The sequence below is a fragment of the Schistocerca nitens genome, chromosome 10 (assembly GCF_023898315.1).
Source record: "Schistocerca nitens isolate TAMUIC-IGC-003100 chromosome 10, iqSchNite1.1, whole genome shotgun sequence".
NCBI classification, from domain to species: domain Eukaryota; kingdom Metazoa; phylum Arthropoda; class Insecta; order Orthoptera; family Acrididae; genus Schistocerca; species Schistocerca nitens.
In genome coordinates, this window is record NC_064623.1 from 163,470,940 (window position 1) to 163,492,594 (window position 21,655).

Genomic DNA, 21,655 nt, shown 5'->3' on the forward strand with positions numbered 1-21,655 from the left:
ATGTAGACAAGTGTAATGTGCTGCGAATACATAGAAAGAAAGATCCCTTATTTAGCTACAATATAGCAGGTCAGCAACTGGAAGCAGTTAATTCCATAAATTATCTGGGAGTACGCATTAGGAGTGATTTAAAAAGGAATGATCATATAAAGTTGATCGTCTGTAAAGCAGATGACAGACTGAGATTCATTGGAAGAATCCTAAGGAAATGCAATCCGAAAACAAAGGAAGTAGGTTACAGTACGCTTGTTCGCCCACTGCTTGAATACTGCTCAGCAGTGTGGGATCCGTACCAGATAGGGTTGATAGAAGAGAGAGAGAAGATCCAACGGAGAGCAGTGCGCTTCGTTACAGGATCATTTAGTAATCGCGAAAGCGTTACGGAGATGATTGGTAAACTCCAGTGGAAGACTCTGCAGGAGAGACGCTCAATAGCACGAGCTTTTGTTGAAGTTTTGTGAACATACCTTCACCGAGGAGTCAAGCAGTATATTGGTCGCTCCCACGTATATCTCGCGAAGAGACCATGAGGATAAAATCAAAGAGATTAGAGCCCACACAGAGGCATACCGACAATCCTTCTTTCCACGAACAATACGAGACTGGAATAGAAGGGAGAACCGATACCGGCACTCAAGGTACCCTCAGCCACACACCGTCAGGTGGCTTGCGGTGTATGGATGTAGATGTAGATGTAGATGTAGATGAACTACTGACATGGAGGAACTCTAGGAACGAGATGATATTCGGCGAATGGACTGGATTGCCCGTTCTCCCCCCCCCCCCCTCGACCTACATCTCATCGAGATGTATCAGGGAGAGATAATGCAGTACGTCCATGTGCATCAAACAACCATCCAGCAATTGGGGACTGCACTAAATGAAGAATGCAACGTCCTACCACAAGCAATCTTTACCAACCTTGTGGGCAGCATGGGAGCACGTTTTCGTCTGTGGTGGTCACAGGCCCTATCAAGAACCACACCTTGCCTCGTGTTATGTCCAGAGACCATTGTATATCGTGGTAACATCAGTGTACTCATTCTCTTTTCGGTTCGTCTCACTGTTACTGCAGCAGATCTTCCTACGTATGGTCCAAGTTCATTCTAGCTATATTATATTGTCGAGTCACCTTAATGTGATCACCTGTCAAAAGATCGAATAACCACCTTTTCAGGGCGAACTGCTGCGAGACGTGCAGAAAGAGTGTCAGCGAGGTCCTGGAAAGTAACAACAGGACTTTGGAGCCGTGCCGATTCCAGTGCCGTACTTACTTACTTTCCGTGTCCGGAACTAGACTTCAGACTTCCAAAAATCAGCAGCCAATATGGCCTTGTCATTTGCCTCCCATAAGTCGTTCATTGTGCAGGGCTGGTCTAAATATGGACAGATAAGCAGGTGTTGAGGATCCTGGACAGAACCACACAGACAGAGAGTGTTCTCATTCTCTTTTAGGAAACCCCATTGCTGCAGGTTTGTCTTGCCCTTTGGAACTTCTACCCTCATACGGTTTAGGGTTCTCCAGACTGTGTATGGTAGGTCTCCACCAGGCGCCACTTCTTCTTTTACATCTTTATGGGGGTTTCTCAGGTCGATTTCCCACCTTTTCAGACGATTCTCTACAGCCGACCGTTCCAGGGCTCGAGTACGTGACAGGAAACTCTTCCTCGAACAAAGCCGTCGGTCAGCAGGCTGGTGTTCATATAAAGGGTGACGCATGTCTTTTTCTTGCTTGGTTTTTTTCGGCTTCGGCAGCGATGTCACGTCGTATGTTGGACGGTGCGATCCCCATGATTAAGTACATCTTGTGCCCCCGGTTTGGCCTCAAGCATCCGGTAACAATCCGTGCCATTTCATTCACCGCGACATCAACTTTTCTCGCGTGTGTTGATGCGGACCATACTGGAGCGGCGTATTCCGCGGCTGACACACTGAGCGCAAGGGCTGAAGTTCTCAGGACTTTTGCGTTTGCACCCCAGGATCCGCTGGTTTGTTTCCTGATGATGTTGTTTCTAGTTGCGACTTTTTCGCTCGTGGCATTACAACTATATTTTTAGGTCAGTGTGCGATCCAACGTGACACCAAGATATTTGGGCGTTTTACATATATGACTAGATGCGCAAGGTTTCTCGGAGGAGGATCCATGGAGCGAAGAGCGCGATCGAGGTGGTCCCACAGAATCTCGACTGAAATTGAATCCGTTGAGTCAGATGGCCAGAGCAGTACCCCAAACACATCCTGGTGCGCGTATACTGCGAGCTGCGTGGCACGTTCCATTGTCCTGCTGGAAGATGCCATCGTGCAGAGGAAAACCGAACTGCAGAACGACTAGGTCACCAAGGAAATGCCGAGAGAACAATCCGCAAGCCGAAACGCCTAAAAGGTGATTTGCTTTCAGACATTTCACGCCGTACGCGCGAACAGCCTCTGTCCAGTGGAGCATAAAACTTGATTCTTCTGAAAAGGCAACCTGTCGCCATTCAGTGGACGTTGAGTTGCCGTACTGGCGTGCAAATTCCAGACTTCGCAGATGAACAGCATCCAGCACAGGTGCCTGAAGCGGGAGCCTGCTGTGAAGACCCATCCGCAGCAACATTTGCTGAAAGGTCGTTGAGAACACTTATTTCATCTAGCCAGTCTGTTGCTCAACAGTTGCGCCTTTCTTCGCCCATATATACACTACTGGCCATTAAAATTGCTACACCACGAAGATGACGTGCTACAGAGGCGAAATTTAACCGACAGGAACAAGATGCTGTGATATGCAAATAATTAGCTTTTCAGAGCATTCACACAAGGTTGGCGCCGGTGGCGACACCCACAACGTGCTGACAAGAGGAAAGTTTCCAACCGATTTCTCATACACAGAGAGCAGTTGATCGGCGTTGCCTGGTAAAACGTTGTTGTGATGCTTCGTGTAAGGAGGAGAAATGCGTACCATCTCGTTTCCGACTTTGATAAAGGTCGGATTGTAGCCTATCGCGATTTCGGTTTATCGTATCGCGACATTGCTGCTCGCATTGGTCGACATCCATTGAGTGTTTGCAGAATATGGAGTCGGTGGGTTCAGGAGGATAATACGGAACGCCGTGCTGGGTCCCAACGGCCTCGTATCACTAGCAGTCGAGATGACAGGCGTCATATCCGCATGGCTGTAACGGATCGTGCAGCCACGTCTCGATCCCTGAGTCAACAGATAACAACCATCTGTAGGAACAGTTCGACGACGTCTGCAGCAGCATGGACTATCAGCTCGGAGACCACGGCTGCGGTTACCCTTGACGCTGGATCACAGACAGGAGCGCCTGCGATGGGCGAACGAATGGCAAAACGTCATTTTTTCCGATGAATCCAGGTTCTGTTTAGGAAAACTTTGATGGTCGCATCCGTGTTTGGAGACATCGCAGTGAACGTACATTGGAAGCGTGTATTCGTCATCGCCATACTGGCGTGTCACCCGGCGTGAGGGTATGGGGTGCCATTGGTTACACGTCTCGTTCACGTCTTGTTCGGATTGACGGCACTTTGAACAGTGAACGTTACATTTCAGATGTGTTACGACCTGTGGCTCTACCCTTCATTCGATCCCTGCGAAACCCTACATTTCAGCAGGATAATGCACGACCGCATGTTGCAGGTCCTGTACGGGCCTTTCTGGATACAGAAAATGCTGCCCTGGCCAGCACATTCTCCAGATCTCTCACCAATTGAAAACGTCTGGTCAATGGTGGCCTAGCAGCTGGCTCGTCACAATACGCCAGTCACTACTCTTCATGAACTGTGGAATCGTGTTGAAGCTGCATGCGCAGCTGTACCTGTACACGCCATCCAAGCTCTGTTTGACTCAATGCCCAGGCTTATCAAGGTCATTAAATTGGAATACATCCAGCAAATAATTGAGGAGGTAGGTTGCAAGTGCTACTCTGAGATGAAGAGGTTGTCACAGGAGAGGAATTCGTGGCGGGCCGTATCAAACCAGTCAGACAACTAATGACCAATAAAAAGAAAAGAAAATGTTATCCCTGTTACCTTGAGAATATCAAAAATGTTTCCCAATAAAAATCCTTAAAAGTTACCTCCAAATAAACAAATGCTCATGTTAACCTCTCAAAATTGCGGCTTAATACTTTGTTTTGCCTACCCCTTCATATATACACACTCGTGTGAGTTGCTCGACTGAGCCACGCCGTGCAGGCGGAGGAACACATGATAGAGGTGGACGACTATTCGTGGCCTGTTGTTTCCTCTCTGACGCACTGCAAACAATGCTAGGCCCTCCGCTCCTCTCGAGGAATTAGACGTTATCTCTCCTTATTGTCGCTCCTCCACCTCGTATGAGTCTCGTTTTGGGCGCGCGGTTTCTGCCGTTGTTTGTGCGTTCCGCAGCTCAGCAGGCAGATTCTGACAAGAGAGCTCTTGCAGCGTCCTTGCTGATTCACTGGAGCTGCCTGATGCAACGGGCGTGAGTTGGCGAAACATCTGCTGCAAGAAGGCTGTGGTAGGCCTACACGGAACGGTTTCATCAGACTCGGCCAACACGTGGAAGAGTCGTAGGACTGCCCCCGTTCTCCATGTACGTAAACCATCTGTCGGATAGGGAGGGCAGCAGTCTGAAACCGTCGCACTATTCTCGGGTTCGCAGACGGATCTTCAAGCGAAGCTGATACATTATTGGACGGTCCACCTCGTCGTCATCTTCAGGTGAGACGCTGCTGTTGCTGAGTCTCGTCTAACTGAAGATGACAGCCAGGTGGGCCGTCGAAATATTGCGTGAGCATCACTTGAAGATCCCGGTGCAAACCTAAGAACAGTGTGGCGCTATGCGGATTTCGCGGTCGGTTATGTGAGATATTCTAATCCACAATGTGAACTCATTTATTACCTGAGCACCTCCCTTTGATCTCCACGTTGCCCCACAGGTTGTACATGCTAAATATCGCTAAGACCCTGTTTCAAGGCAAGGGCGAACTCTGAAATACAGTGTAAACAAGTTGACCCCTCAAGATCCTACCCACTAGGCTTACAAGGGGAGGCCACGACGTTTGGAACGCGGATTTACTGCAAACTTCGTACACGCATAGTACTCCATGAGAACAACAAAATGTTTAAGTAGTAGGGCGTACTTCTCAAGCGGTCTTGAGAAAATCGTCTCTGCCTCGTGATGACTGGGTGTTGTGTGATGTCCTTAGGTTAGTTAGGTTTAAGTAGTTCTAAGGTCTAGGGGACTGATGACCATAGCTGTTGAGTCCCATAGTGCTCAGAGCCATTTGAACCATTTTTTTTTGAGAAAATCGCAAGATAATTTTGGTCGTCAATATATATACCTGTGCGTGGCCATTTTTACCATGAAGCTGCGCCAGCCGAGTCAGCGTTCAAGCACCGTGGTCGCTGGATCGAGTCCTGTTCCTCAGTTTCTTTTTTATTTATTTTCAACACAGTCATTTTCTTTACTATTTATATTACAATAGATGTAATGGGAAAATACGTGTAATCGGATGAACTTCTATTAAATTTACAATGTTATTTGGCAGTCTACAAATTTTTACTATCACAAATAATATAATATTCATAACTATCGACTAGTAAACGAGCAAACGCCTAAAGTGATGCTGAAAATGTATGCTTGTCCGTGTCTTCAAAACTTCGTATTTAATCGAAAGAGAACGAGAAACTGCTTCTCGGAAGACGCTATTAAAATACACTCGATACTGCATAACCAATTATCACCGCCGAATTTTAAGGAAATACTGCGTTATGCATGGTTTGCTTCCAAACTATCGTCTGAAAGAGAGGTTTGTGGAAATGTTACCAAGGTTTGTTTTTCCACAGAAAACGTCAAAAGACCATGCGTATGCGGAAACATAGCATTTATTCAATGGAGCTGGTGCCGTTTCACTTGATGTTTTCCATGTTTTTACGAAAAATACCATCCTGCAACTTGTACTCGTAAAGTCGAAAGCGACGATTAATTGTACATCTTTCGAAAGCCGTCTGTGCCGGTCAAAACTTGGAGGTAACTAGTCGTTTCGGGCTCCTTCCAGGTATAAGTTATTTCTCAAATCTCGGACAAGCATACATTTTCAGTATCACTTTATGGAGTTGGTCGTTTACTAGTCGAAAGTTATGAATATTACATTGTTTGTGATAGTAAAAATTAGTAGACTGTCAAATAACATTGTAAATTTAATAGAAGTTCATCCGATTACACGTATTTTCCCATTATATCTATTGTAATATAAATAATAAAGAAAATGACTGTGTTGAAAATAAATAAAAAAGAAACTGAGGAACAGGACTCGATCCAGCGACCACGGTGCTTGAACGCTAACCACTCGGCTGCCGCAGCTTCATGGTAAAAATGACCACGCAGAGGTATATAGATTGACGACCAAAATTATCTTGCCATTTTCTCAACAACGCTTGAGAAGTACGCGCTACTGCTTTAAAAAAAAACTGACGAACAGAACTCGATCCAGCGGCCTGAACGCCAAACACGTTTATTATTATTATTATTATAAAGGGCAGCTAACCCTCTGATCGAACACGCTGAGCTACCGTGCCGGCACCACTTTTTTTTTTTTTTTTTAATCTCATTTTGTTCACTTTTGTTCGTTGCATCTGTTCGGGGCGGACGTCGTAAGACATCCGTTTAAGTTCGTTGTTGATCGATTAGCTCAGTTTTTTTATTACAAAGGGCTGTTAACCCTCTGACCGAACACGCTGAGCTACCGTGCCGGCTGCACCACTAGGCTGCATCCGCTTCATGGTTAAAATGGCCACGCAGAGGTATATATATTCGACGACCGAAATTATCTTGCGATTTTCTCCATAACGCTTACACATTTTGTTGTCCTCATGGACTACTGCGATTGTACGAAGTTTGCAGTAAATCCGCGTTCCAAACGTCGTGGCGTCCCCTTGTTAGTCACCCAGAAAAGAATGAGAGTTCGGCTGATCTTCACGCCAAAGTAAGTACAGTGAAGCTGCATATATAGCAGCATGTTATGGTGATGGTTTTAGCGTGAGACACATTAAAACATTTGTTACCAGTGAAGAAAATGCATTTTAATGACCTTAGGAGCGTAGAACACCGGAAGAACTCTGTTACAATCATTCTAATAATGTGGACTTACCCATTCCCTATTCCTATAACTTAATATCTGTAGTGAAGAAAATATCATATAAATGACTCACATGGTATCAAATATATACAATGGTGCGCAAAAATTAAAGATCAAAGTAACTTTCGCATGATATGTATGTCACTGCCAAATACTCGGTCCCGTGATATTAAGGTGACCACCGCCTATGTTCGATGTCAACGTGCAGTAACCACTTACAGAGAGCAGGTGGCAGCACTAGCCGTGTAGGGCATATAAAGCACGTCGGGGGGAGGGGGACGCGGAAAACAGTGCAGTCGTTGTCGTAATGCGAAAAAGGAAGCGATTTATGTGTCGTCCAAAAGGCCACGATCGTCGGTTGGTTGGTTGATTGCGGGTAGGGGACCAAACAGCGAGGCCATCGGTCCCATCGAATTACGGAAGGATACGGAAGGTAGTCGTCCGTACCCTGTCAAAGGAACCATCCCGGCATGTGCTTGAAGCGAACTGGGGAAATCACTGAATGGCCGGACGCGGGGATGAACCGTCGTCCTCCCGAATTGGCACGAGCATTGGCTTTCTGGCCAAGGCTGGAAGCATTCCCGAGACGGGTAAGTTTGTAATGGGCTCACGTGCTGTCGTGGTTACTGTACAGGGTGAAAAGTATTTTAACCGACAAACTCTGGGAGGTTGTAGGGGACATCAAAACAAATATTTTTCCCTAATACCATTTTTCCCTATGAGGAGTATTTAAACCGTTAGAGGAAGATTTCTCTGGCCGACGTGGCCGACGTGGCCGTCAGCTGTCAAAGCACTCACAGACCTCCATTTAGGACCACGTGCGCCACAACCCCCGCAAAGTGAGGCAGCTGCAGATGGGGTCCCGCGCGCGCTGTCACAGTCCCTGAGCCAGTGTCGTCGAACACCGGTGAAAAGTATTTAAGCCAATAAGCTCTGAGAGGTTGTAGGGGACATAAAAAAAGTATTTTTCCCTAATGTCATTTTTTCCTATGAGGATTATTTAAACCGGTGGAGGCTGTATTACGCTCGTCAGTTGTTAGAGGTCGTATTATGATCTTTAGTTGTTAAGGGGCCTATTACGCTCTTCAGTTGTAGGCAACTGCTGTCCACCAGTGTAGTAGTGCATTGTCTCTGTTTCCTAATGGAGCGATACACCTGGAGAGAGTACACTGATATGGCTGGTGCGTACTACGTAGCGCACCACAACGGACGAGCTGCACAGCGGGTTTATCAACAACAATATCCTAATCGCCGTATCCCGCATCATATGACCTTTGCTGCTGTGTATCAACGTCTGCGTGAGACCGGGTCATTTAGCGGATTACCTGGACAGGGAGGCCGTCGCACGGTAAGAACGCTGCAATTTGAGGAAGCTGTCTTGCACCATGTGGAGCGGGATCCTTCAATCAGTGCGGTTCTTCGTTAATGTGTGGGTCGGTGTTGTTGGGGACTGTTTAATTGGGCCGTATCTGCTACCTAGGCCATTAAATGGCAGGCACTATTACAATTTTCTCGCCAGAGCATTGCCAGAACTGCTGGAAGACGTCCCGCTCCCTACAAGACAACGCATGTGGTTCCAACATGACAGGGCGCCGGCACATTTCAGTCGTCGTGCGGGTCGATTCTTGGACCCACGGTTCCCAGAAACGTGTAATGGCAGAGGTGGTCCTGTACCATGGCCTGCTCGATCCCCTGATATGTCCCCTCTGGGTTTTTTTGTGTGGGGAGAGACGCACAACCTTGTTTACGCAACTCCTGTTGCATCAGAAGAGGATCTGGTTGCTCGCATAGTAGCAGCAGCAGGAACAATTCAGGATACTCCTGGGGTTTTTGCCCGTATCAGACAGAATATGATCCGACGGTGTAACCTTTGTTTACGTGTCAATGGAGGCATTTTAGAAAATCTAATGCAACTGAAATTCCGTTGTGTTAATGTGTTGTCTCTTGGTCATAAAAAAAAAATAGAAAAGTGTTTGTTGGTTTAATTAATTTGCGACCAGAGAAATCATCCTCTACCGGTTTAAATACTCCTCATAGGAAAAAATGACATTAGGGAAAAATATTTGTTTTGATGTCCCCTACAACGTCCCAGAGTTTGTCGGTTTAAATACTTTTCACCGTGTATACAGTCACGGTTATACTGTCATAGCATTCCAAAGTGCGTTCACGCCAGTCTCATATTCGAGGCATCACCAGGCGCCACTTGTCTTTGCCAGTTTTTCTTATTGGCAACGTTACGTAGCGCTCTGTATGAAAATCACAGGCTGTGCTGTGTGCAGTCTGTGGCTAGTTTGCATTGTTGTCTGCCATTGTAGTTTGGGCAGCGGCAGCTGGATGTGAACAGCGCGTAGCGTTGCGCAGTTGGAGGTGAGCCGCCATCAGTGGTGGATGTGGGGAGAGAGACGGCGGAATTTTGAGAGCGGACGATCTGGACGTGTGTCCATCAGAAACAGTACGTTTGTAAGATTGGATGTCATGAACTGCTATATATATTATGACTTTTGAACACTTTTAAGGTAAATACATTGTTTGTTCTCTATCAAAATCTTTCATTTGCTAACTATGCCTATTAGTAGTTAGTGCCTTCCGTAGTTTGAATCTTTTATTTGGCTGGCAATAGTGGCGCTCGCTGTATTGCAGTAGTTAGAGTAACGAAGATTTTTGTGAGGTAAGTGATTTGTGAAAGGTATAGGTTAATGTTAGTCAGGGCCATTCTTTTGTAGGGATTATTGAAAGTCAGATTGCGTTGCGCTAAAAAATATTGTGTCAGTTTAAGCACAGTCATGTATAATTTTTCAAAGGGGACGTTTCACAGTGAAGGCAGAATAGCACAGAGCGTGTTGACACACGCGTTCAACTGCACGTACCCGCCCAAGCGTGACTGACACATCACCATCTAAAACATTCTCAATGTTATTCGTACGTCACATGTCCTTGTGAAAAAAAAATAGCAGGCAAGTCAGTTATCCGTAATTTTATAGTGGCACAGAAATAGTTAACACTCGCTTTCTTGTTGCCTCAGCTTGTATGCACCAAAATTCCTACCCTAAAAGAACCTGTTTATCAAAATATCGCTGAATCCAGTCTTCCTCCCGGAAATAACGAGGTAGCCTTCCTGCTCTCAACATACGCGAATGTTCTCACCGCTCCGATATCCCACCACAATCAATCGAGCATTCTCATTGACTTGTCGAATTTACCAGTCAAATTACTAACGCCATCGACATCGAAGCACCATCCACCTTTTGTTTCTGGGGCTTACTGTCGTTATTTCGCAAGGATTGCTAAACTGCACCTACAGTTCCCTCAGTCTATACACCGTCAACCTGTTCTTTCTTTCTACAGACGCTACACTCAGTGGTAATAAACTATTTTACACTGATCACCATTTTGCACTGACAACTAAACATCGCAAAGTTGTCCACAGGTCATCAAATACATATGACACTCGCGAGAATATTGGAGCGTCAAACCGATCTCCAACAAGGGCATATATCACCGAGTGCTGTCTATATCTAGTAAACATGCAATTCGTATCGCCCACCATACCAAATCACCCTCTTTACAACAGCGAACCGAAGTCACTCCCAGAATTGATGTGCAAAATCAGGCTCGTTTCCCCTCGGCACAAACGCGTTACTCTTTCTGCTTTCTTGCTCGCATTTCTACAGACATCTCCAGACTTGTCGATTACAAGAACACCCGTATTTGCTCCATAATATTATACAATTTTCGCCGTACTTCTCGATATCAAGCACACAGCTAACGCAACATAATGCACAAGACATTCACTGTAAATTATTTCTCCACAAACACCAAACTTCAGCGAGGTGCAGCGTGCTGTGAACCATTGACTAACTAGAAACAAGTAGAGTACACTGATATTTGCACTCTCGAATAGCGAAGTCGGTGGTGTAACAGATTCCAGATGATCAATATTGTTTACAAACCAACTAGGGTTTCTCCCATGTCTAGAGAACAGGCAAACGTGTGTCCAACACACCACAATCGATCTTCCCTCAACTAACTAAAGGTACCAAATATGCAGAAGCAGTCGACTGAACAATTTACATGGGAAGGAATAACACTCCGCCGCAAACGCACAATCCTCTCAAAGTTACACGTCATCACGAAAGCCACCCAGCACGTACTAAGTATTAGTTCCCTATTCGGTCGTCTAGAAGATGGTAAACACTGATACTATATTAGAACAAATAAGCCCTCGGTCACAAATATTAAGTCAAAATTGACCAGGTTTCGACGCTACTATGAGCGTCGTCCTCAGAATTAAACTGTTCTAAAACATATTAGGAATATAATACATTAATAAAATTAAAGTTTGTACTGACTGGAAAGAGATGCAGTACTTACAAGGCACATTTTAAAAAAGATCTAAGCCGGAAAGGCTTGTTCAATAAAGTACGAGCAGCCCTTAGCGGCTCGCCATCTTATTTACAACTATTCATGACGTCGCCTTTCCGGCTTAGATTTTTTTTAAATGTGACTTGTAACTACTGCATCTCTTTCCAGTCAGTACAAACTTTAATTTTATTAATGTATTATATACCTAATATGTTTTACGACGGTTAGTTTACTTCTGAAGACGAGGCTCATAGTATCATCGAAACCTGGTCAATTTTGACCTAATATTTGTGACCGAGGGCTTACTTGTCCCAATATAATTCTGACACGGTCACTGAAACTTAGCAGCTATCTTCAAAGTTTTAACCCTGATACATTCCTACACTCCAACAGACCTCTACATTCGGAAGACTGCTACTATTAACGGGGGAACGCGAATCAATACCACCACAGACTTTGTATACATGGACACATTCCAGGAAACCCCTCACATATATCTTCTATCATCATACTTACAACTAAATCTTACGATCACAGTCTCAGCTGAACGGTATTTGGCAATGATTGAAGTATCGGAAATACACTCTGCTGACTGCTGTGGCTCTGGAAATACTTGTACCTTCCTTACGACTAGACATACTCTTCCCTTCGCTATCACAGTACTCCAAGTCAAATCCATACCCTCCCTACAACAGCACATAGATATTTCTTTTACACAAACACATATACTTTATAAACCTGATGCTCAAATGCGAACATATCACACACCCAGACTAATACTAAGTATAATATTACCTCCTCAATAACTGGATGCATACAACACCGCCGGCCATTGTGGCCGTGCGGTTCTAGGCGCTTCAGTCTGGAACCGCGTGACCGCTACGGTCGCAGGTTCGAATCCTGCCTCGGGCATGGATGTGTGTGATGTCCATAGGTTAGTTAGGTTTAAGTAGTTCTAAGTTCTAGGGGACTTATGACCTAAGATGTTGAGTCCCATAGTGCTCAGAGCCATTTGCTCAGAGCCATACAACACCAAATAATACTGACCGAAAGTGAACGATGGGTGTGCATGTCTTTTACATTCGTCCTCCGAGTCATACCACCGTATCATGGACGTCATCGAGTAGATGTTAATGAAAAAATCATGATCCCAACAATTACTGCATGTTACTCTCACAAGCGCTCTTCGTTCTTCAGGTGCATCCAAGTATCCATGTTAAAATCTGTAACCGCTTTACGAATCGAAGTACGCCATTACCTCTGAATGAGATGGTGTTTTCCGGACAAATACCATGACCGTGATCGTAGAAATGTGTGTATTAACAGCCAAATGATGCAACCTCGCGATAAATTCAATGAACTTTGAAAGTCATTGGGCTAAGGAACGTGGTATGCAAACACTATTTGCGACTCCATCACACAGCACCCAACAACATAATTCATTAGTTTTTGCAACGCATTCTGTCTCGAGACCATATCAGAGGTTCCGTGATGTATCAGCTGAGTTACAGGCGATGACAGACAGTAGCAGTAGATGATGGGCTGATTGAAGTCCTTAGAAGAAAAATATACAAAAACTCCTCAGACCTCTAGCCTTACGCTATATATTAGAAATTACGTAAATTCGAACACATACTTGCATAGGCTCACACCCACAAGTCAATCATATTTCACGCATTCTCATATCTATAAACGAGTCACCATCCCCGAAGCTGTCTGCTACAGTAAAATTACAACCTCTTTTTAATCACACGCTACACATCTTGCAGTCGCACCCATTTCGACAGCTTTCCACAAGTGCTAGTTCCAGTTTAAGTCGGAGAAAGACATATCCAACACCTTCTGCAACCCGTGTAGAAACAGATCGAGCTGAGTTACTGCAACAGGACCGTGTTTTGAGCATTCAGAGGAAATGCGCGCTATGTAGTACGTACCCATACTACACTACTGGCCATTAAAATTGCTACACAACGAAGACGACGTGCTACAGACGCGAAATTTAACCGAGAGGAAGATGCTGCGATATGCAAATGATTAGCTTTTCAGAGCATTCACACAAGGTTGGCGCCGGTGGCGACACCTACAACGCGCTGACATGAGAAAAGTTTCCAACCGATTTCTCATACACAAACAGCAGTTGACCAGCGTTGCCTGGTGAAACGTTGTTGTGATGCCTCGTGTAAGGAGGAGAAATGCGTACCATCACGTTTCCGACTTTGATAAAGGTCGGATTGTAGCCTATGGCACTTGCGGTTTATCATATCGCGACATTGCTGCTCGCGTTGGTCGAGATCCAATGACTGTTAGCAGAATATGGAATCGGTGGGTTCAGGAGGGTAATACGGAACGCCGTGCTGGACCCCAACGGCCTCTTATCACTAGCAGTCGAGATGCCAGGCATCTTATCCGCATCGTGCAGCCACTTCTCGATCCCTGAGTCAACAGATGGGGACGTTTGCAAGACAACTGCACGAACAGTTCGACGACGTTTCAGCAGCATGGGCTGTCAGCTGCGAGACCATGGCTGCGGTTATCCTTGACGCTGCGTCACAGACAGGAGCGGCTGCCATAGTGTACTCGACGACGAACCTGGGTGCAGGAATGGCAAAACGTCATTTTTTCGGATGAATCAAGGTTCTGTTTACACCATCATGATGGTCGCATCTGTGTTTGGCGACATCGCGGTGAACGCACATTGGAAGCGTGTATTCGTCATCGCCATACTGACGTATCACCCGCCGTGATGGTATGGGGTGCCATTGGTTACACGTCTCGGTCACCTCTTGTTCGCATGACGGCACTTTGAACAGTGGACGTTAAATCTCAGATGTGTTACTACCCGTGGCTCTACCCTTCATTCGATCCCTGCGAAACCCTACATTTCAGCAGGATAATGCACGACTGCATGTTGCAGGTCCTGTACGGGCCTTTCTGGATACAGAAAATGTTCGACTGCTGCCCTGGCCAGCACATTCTCCAGATCTCTCACCAATTGAAAACGTCTGGTCAATGGTTGCCGAGCAACTGGCTCGTCACAATACGTCAGTCACTACTCTTGATGAACTGTGGTATCGTGTTGAAGCTGCATGGGCTGCTGTACCTGTACACGCCATCCAAGCTCTGTTTGACTCAATGCCCAGGAGTATCAAGATCGTTATTACGGCCAGAGGTGGTTGTTCAGGGTACGATTTCTCAGGAGCTATGCACCCAAATTGTGTGAAAATGTAATCACATGTCAGTTCTAGTATAATTTATTTGTCCATTGAATACCCGTTTATCATCTGCATTTCTTCTTGGTGTAGCAATTTTAATGGCCAGTAGTGTAGATACAAGTACTACAGATCCCAAACATGCTATCTTCGTTATTCTATACCCACCCCAACATAGAAAAATTACGAACTATAAAAGCTAATCCTATTTACTCACCTAGGCGGCGATGCGGGCGCATTGACGTATAGTTACGGTCGGCCTCCGGCGCGAAGAAAGAGATTTCACAATACGTCCCCAGAATAGCGTAGTGTGCAGCCATCCAGGCATTCCTAACGGTTCACCAAGTCCGACACCTCAAACTGCAGCTGCCTATGTATACATGATCATATTAAATATACAAACACCTCAGAGACCACTTTAACGTTCATCATCTATACTCTAAGCGAATTATCGTATGAGACACTCCCTCTGATCCTGATTCAAATACTGTTTTCTAACACGCTTTTGTACATTGCCAAACATTTCGTTTTCTGCCACTACTTCGAGGTCCGTGTCAGATTCTAAACTGACATTAAGTAGCTCTGATCAACGACCTCTCACAGAAAACTAGACATTACACGGTGTAAATCATATTCTTTATGGCGGATAGCATAACACTGGATGATTATTAAATAAAACACACTTACAATATAAGGAAACTAGAAGAGTTTGGCAGCGTGGTGGGGAGTTTCCAAACTACCGTCCGAAAGTGACTGAAGACATCCACATTTAAACTGATATGTCACAGTGGCGGAATAGATGATGGCTCCGCATTCCATTTCGAGTTATTCCTAATTTTGCACTCATGTTCATGATCGCTGTTCAGCTGCAAGCAACCCCCAGAAGTTGTCGCCCATCCACAAAACTTCTTCCCCAACTCAAACAAACGATGTCACTCAATCATTATGTGATAACTAATGTACGGATGTGATGGAAAAGACACCGCCCATGTACTGTAATAATAAGCAACAGACTTGATAGCGCGAAGAATTTTACACTAAGTTCAGCACCGGCCAATGATGCGACAGCATGTTTCCCCAATTTCAGTATCATAGCTAAACCATGCCCTCTCCATCGATAGATGACTGAGCAGTACGTCCATTAACTCTCAATTCTCGAACACATAAATCTACATCTACATCTACATGATTACTCTGCAATTCACATTTAAGTGCTTGGCAGAGGGTACATCGAACCACAATCATACTATCTCCCTACCATTCAACTCCCGAACAGCGCGCGGTAAAAACGAACACCTAAACCTTTCTGTTCGAGCTCTGATTTCTCTTATTTTATTTTGATGATTATTCCTACCTATGTAGGTTGGGCTCAACAAAATATTTTCGCATTCGGAAGAGAAAGTTGGTGACTGAAATTTCGTAAATAGACCTCGCCGCGAAGAAAAATGTCTTTGCTTTAATGACTTCCATCCCAACTCGCGTATCATATCTGCCACATTCTCTCCCCTCTTACGTGATAATACAAAACGAGCTGCCCTTTTTTGCACCCTTTCGATGTCCTCCATCAATCCTACCTGGTAAGGATCCCACACCGCGCAGTAATATTCTAACAGAGGACGAACGAGTGTAGTGTAAGCTGTCTCTTTAATGGACTTGTTGCATCTTCTGAGTGTACTGCCAATGAAACGCAACCTTTGGCTCGCCTTCCCCACAATATTATCTATGTGGTCTTTCCAACCGAAGTTGTTCGTAATTTTTACACCCAGGTACTTAGTTGTATTGACAGCCTTGAGAATTGTACTATTTATCGAGTAATCGAATTCCAACGGATTTCTTTTGGAACTCATGTGGATCAGCTCACACTTTTCGTTATTTAGCGTCAACTGCCACCTGCCACACCATACAGCAATCTTTTCTAAATCGCTTTGCAACTGATACTGGTCTTCGGATGACCTTACTAGACGGTAAATTACAGCATCATCTGCGAACAACCTAAGAGAACTGCTCAGCTTGTCACCCAGGTCATTTACATAGATCAGGAACAGCAGAGGTCCCAGGACGCTACCCTGGGGAACACGTGATATCACTTCAGTTTTTGCCTTCTATTACTACGAACTGCGACCTTCCTGACAGGAAATCACGAATCCAGTCGCACAACTGAGACAATACCCCGTAGGCCCGCAGCTTGATTAGAAGTCGCTTGTGAGGAACGGTGTCAAAAGCTTTCCGGAAATCTAGAAATACGGAATCAACTTGAGATCCCCTGTCGATCCAAGTATACGAGACAACGCTCTACATATTTCTATCACCTTGAGCATAGTGTTTAATTTACGATGTATCTCTCAGCGTATGGGAGTCACAGAGCATCTTAGGGTAAAAGACCATCCTCACACTGTCATTGACCCACCAGCCCTGCAGCACAGTTAGCGAATTAATCTGAAACCGACCGAAAGAAGACCTCTACACTCCACGTCTCGTGAATGAATTGAGCTTTCCAAGTCCTAACCCGTCCAAGTGCAAGAGATTTCTCGAGATGCGACCATGTTGAGGAGCTTATCACCCCTTATAGATATATAGTAACAGATTCCAAAGTGCGGTCATGTAATTGCAGACAGTTAAGAAGAACAACAAAGGATTAATTTTTATACGCGATGAAGCCCCAGACGGATGGAGCTCAACGCATTTTTTCGTAAATCAACCAAGCTATCAACTCTAAAGTATTGTTCTAGTCAAGGATCCGCACCTGGAAGGTACTGCTAAGAGAGAGAACATAAACACATGGACTCCTAAGACTACAACGGTCCGCACTTAAAAACTGGCTATAATGTTATATCACATACTTTTCCGACGTATCAGACACACATCCTTCTTCCCAGCTTGTCTATGCTGAACTATCTTATCGAATTGTAAAACTGAACCGTGAATTTATTTTCTTTCAGAATCTTTTCTTAAAGACTTTACTTTATTTACTAGGGGATTCATCAAAAACTTTAACACATTCAAGCGTGGAAGTAGTTGCCAGGGAGTAACTGATGAAACTGAAATTACCTTTACCAAATGGGAATTTTATTCATAAAAGCCTTTTCAAAACAGATTTAAAGTTTATAAGCAGGAAAGCACCCTCGAAATATCAAGTTACAATTTTATTTAGACGCAGAAAGAACAATATCGACAGTATGAGCCCTCGGGCTGAGAAACTTGCCGCTGCCTTTCAACACGGCCGTAGTCACGACCGCTCTCAACAACCTCTGAAAGACTACACTGGTGCAAATCTGCAACACACCAGGTTACTTTAAAAATTTTAACAACTCACACAAACACATAAACTATGCACCCCGTAAGAGGGATGGAAATGGTACAAACACTCACACCGAGAAATTATTTGCCACTGAAAGTGCAGTTTGTTTTTAGGTCATACGGTGGAAGGGTGGCAACTTTATAAAAATGACTATTTAAATGAAACCCATGAAATTGAGACTTACATAAAATGTACAACATGCTCTACATTACACATATACCGCCTCGCAAGGTGATAGGCAAGATAAAAACATATTTCAGGAATTCGGTCTTTACACCTTGATTCTATAAATTCGTTAACACCGAATCCGAAAAACATGACAGAGGCAGCTATTAACGTCCGACAGACAGACAGACAGACAGACACTAACTGCCTAACAAATGCGGATGAAAGACAGGCAAGCAAAATGGGGACGAGAGATTGACCAAGGAAACACGTAGAATTTAACAACATATCAGGAATCACGGCGATGTCTGGCGAAGACCTGGCGCAGCACCCACAAAACGCTCTCCCGAACCGTCCGCTGCCAGCCGCTTCAACGGACGCAGGAAGGCGCGCCGATCTCCCGTCTCACGGCGTCGCAGCTCGCACCGGCCAGACCGATGTCGTGGGTTGACTCCAGTTGCTCTGGTGTCGGCCGCGAAGCCACTACTCCTCGCTATACAGCGGGGCCCACTGACTGCCACGTGGCGACCTCGCATGCGCCGACGCTCAAGACGGGCAAGTCATCTGGTGTCCCAGTGGGCGACCGATCAACCGATCGATCCAACCGGCCTTAAAGGTCGATCCGAACGACAGACATTCTGGCACTCCAGACGGCAGACCATTGACTAAGCGATCACTCCTGCAGAGGAAACATGCCCTCAGGCTACCGGACATCCCTGCCCCGGGAAGAGACCGACCCACCGATCAATCCAACCGCCAATGTCCATTGCCTGAACAAACTCGAGCAGACTGCCGGCCTAAAAGATACTAGCACTCCGGACGACAGACACACACTGACTGCCCCAAACTGACCTGGCTGACCAACTGACCGACTCGCCGAGACTGACAGACTGTCCCCAGACTCACTCCGACTGACCGACTCAGAGTGATTGACTGACCGACTGCCGAGTTTTTTTTTCCTTTATTGTATTTCGATTCCCCTCGAAGGGGGCGGGCTGGCAGCAGCTTATTACGCTGCTCTGCAGCCTACAGACTTTTTAAAACGTAAGAAAGAAGATAAGAAACAATAAAAGCAGGCAATAAAACGGTGACTGAAATTGTAAAACGGCGGAAAATTGTGGAAAGTTAAAACATACAGCAAAGGGGTGGAAAAGCTAATAAAATACACAGGGAGCAGACAGGGAACATTGTAGACAGACAAAAAACAGACAATTAAAAAACATGGCGACAGTCTGGTTTCTGTTCGCAAGAAATATGAAAATCACACCCAGCAACAGTATGGTGGTCGTTCGCAACACTTCGGAGAAGACACACAACACTGAACACTCACTGTAAACACTGCACTAAAATGTCGGCACAAAGAGGACTGGGGCAGATGGGGGGGGTGAGGGACCTAGGCAGATGCGGGGGGGGGAACAAGGAGGGAGGAGAGGAAAAACGAAAGGGGGGGGAACCAGAGGAGGGACTCATAAGGGGGGGGGCAGGGCAGACGCGAGAGGGAATGGGAAAGGCAGAGGAGGGAAATGCAAAAGGACTCAGAGGAGAGAAGGGAGCAGAGAGAGGGTAGATGGGGAAAAAAATGGAAGGGGGGGAGAGGGAGCCCAGGAAAAGGATGGAGGAAAGGAGGGGGAGTGAGAGAGTTGATAGGAAGGATAGATGGAGGGAGAGAGAGCATCATCCGGGAGGGGGAGTTGATGGAAGCCACCTTGGGAAAGGAGATGAAGGGTGTAGAGGTGGAGGGTAGGGGGGACACAAGGCGTGGCAGGGGGCGAGGACGGGAGAGGAGAGGAGCAACCAGGGGGTGAGGGGGATCAAAGCGGCGGGAGGTGTAGAGTATGCAGATATGTTCGAGGAATAGGAGCAGATGGGGGAAAGGAATGAGGTCATAGAGGATCCGCGTGGGGGACGGGAGGCGTATACGGAAGGCGAGGAAGAGTGCATGACGCTCAAGGATCTGGAGGGAATTATAGAATTTGGGGGGGGGGGGGGGGGAGGGCAGATACCCAGGCGGGACTGGCATAACAGAGGATGGGACGGATTAAGGATTTGTAGGTGTGGAGGATGGTAGAGGGGTGCAACACCCATGTACAGCCAGAGAGGAGTTTGAGGAGTCGGAGGCAGTTGTGGGCTTCAGATTGGATGGAGCGGAGATGAGGGATCCAGGTGAGGTGATGGTCAATGGTGAGGCCGAGGTAGGTGAGGGTGGGGGTGAGGCGGACAGGACGGGCGCAGACAGTAAGGGAGAAATACAGGAGCCAGAAGGAGCGAGTGGTACGACCTACGATGATTGCCTGGGTCTTGGATGGATTGATTTTCAGGAGCCACTGGTTACACCATGCGGCAAAAAGGTCAAGGTGATCCTGGAGAAGGCTTTGGGACCGTTGGAGGGTAGGAGCGCGACTGGCGAGCTCATAGCGCCCCTTAAATGCACGTGAACAGGCAACATTTCCCCTTTCCCACCAGAGGGAGACACCAAAGCTGCGATTGCCACAGCGGCGCCACCGCCAGAAACAGAGGGCGACTGCTTCACACTACAGGCTGCGGCGCGCTCTTCAAAACAACAAATTTTGCCACGGCTCAAAAACATTTGCTTTGCATGATACGAGCACAATACAGCTTTGCGGAGGCGTATAGTGTCCACTGTTCACATCCGATCGCGGTTCAGAAATTATACGATGCCTGCATCAGGCCTATATACACTCCTGGAAATTGAAATAAGAACACCGTGAATTCATTGTCCCAGGAAGGGGAAACTTTATTGACACATTCCTGGGGTCAGATACATCACATGATCACACTGACAGAACCACAGGCACATAGACACAGGCAACAGAGCATGCACAATGTCGGCACTAGTACAGTGTATATCCACATTTCGCAGCAATACAGGCTGCTATTCTCCCATGGAGACGATCGTAGAGATGCTGGATGTAGTCCTGTGGAACGGCTTGCCATGCCATTTACACCTGGCGCCTCAGTTGGACCAGCGTTCGTGCTGGACGTGCAGACCGCGTGAGACGACGCTTCAACCAGTCCCAAACATGCTCAATGGGGGACAGATCCGGAGATCTTGCTGGCCAGGGTAGTTGACTTACACCTTCCAGAGCACGTTGGGTGGCACGGGATACATGCGGACGTGCATTGTCCTGTTGGAACAGCAAGTTCCCTTGCCGGTCTAGGAATGGTAGAACGATGGGTTCGATGACGGTTTGGATGTACCGTGCACTATTCAGTGTCCCCTCGACGATCACCAGTGGTGTACGGCCAGTGGAGACGGTTGCGAATGGTCCTCGCCGATACCCCAGGAGCAACAGTGTCCCTAATTTGCTGGGAAGTGGCGGTGCGGTCCCCTACGGCACTGCGTAGGATCCTACGGTCTTGGCGTGCATCCGTGCGTCGCTGCGGTCCGGTCCCAGGTCGACGGGCACGTGCACCTTCCGCCGACCACTGGCGACAACATCGATGTACTGTGGAGACCTCACGCCCCACGTGTTGAGCAA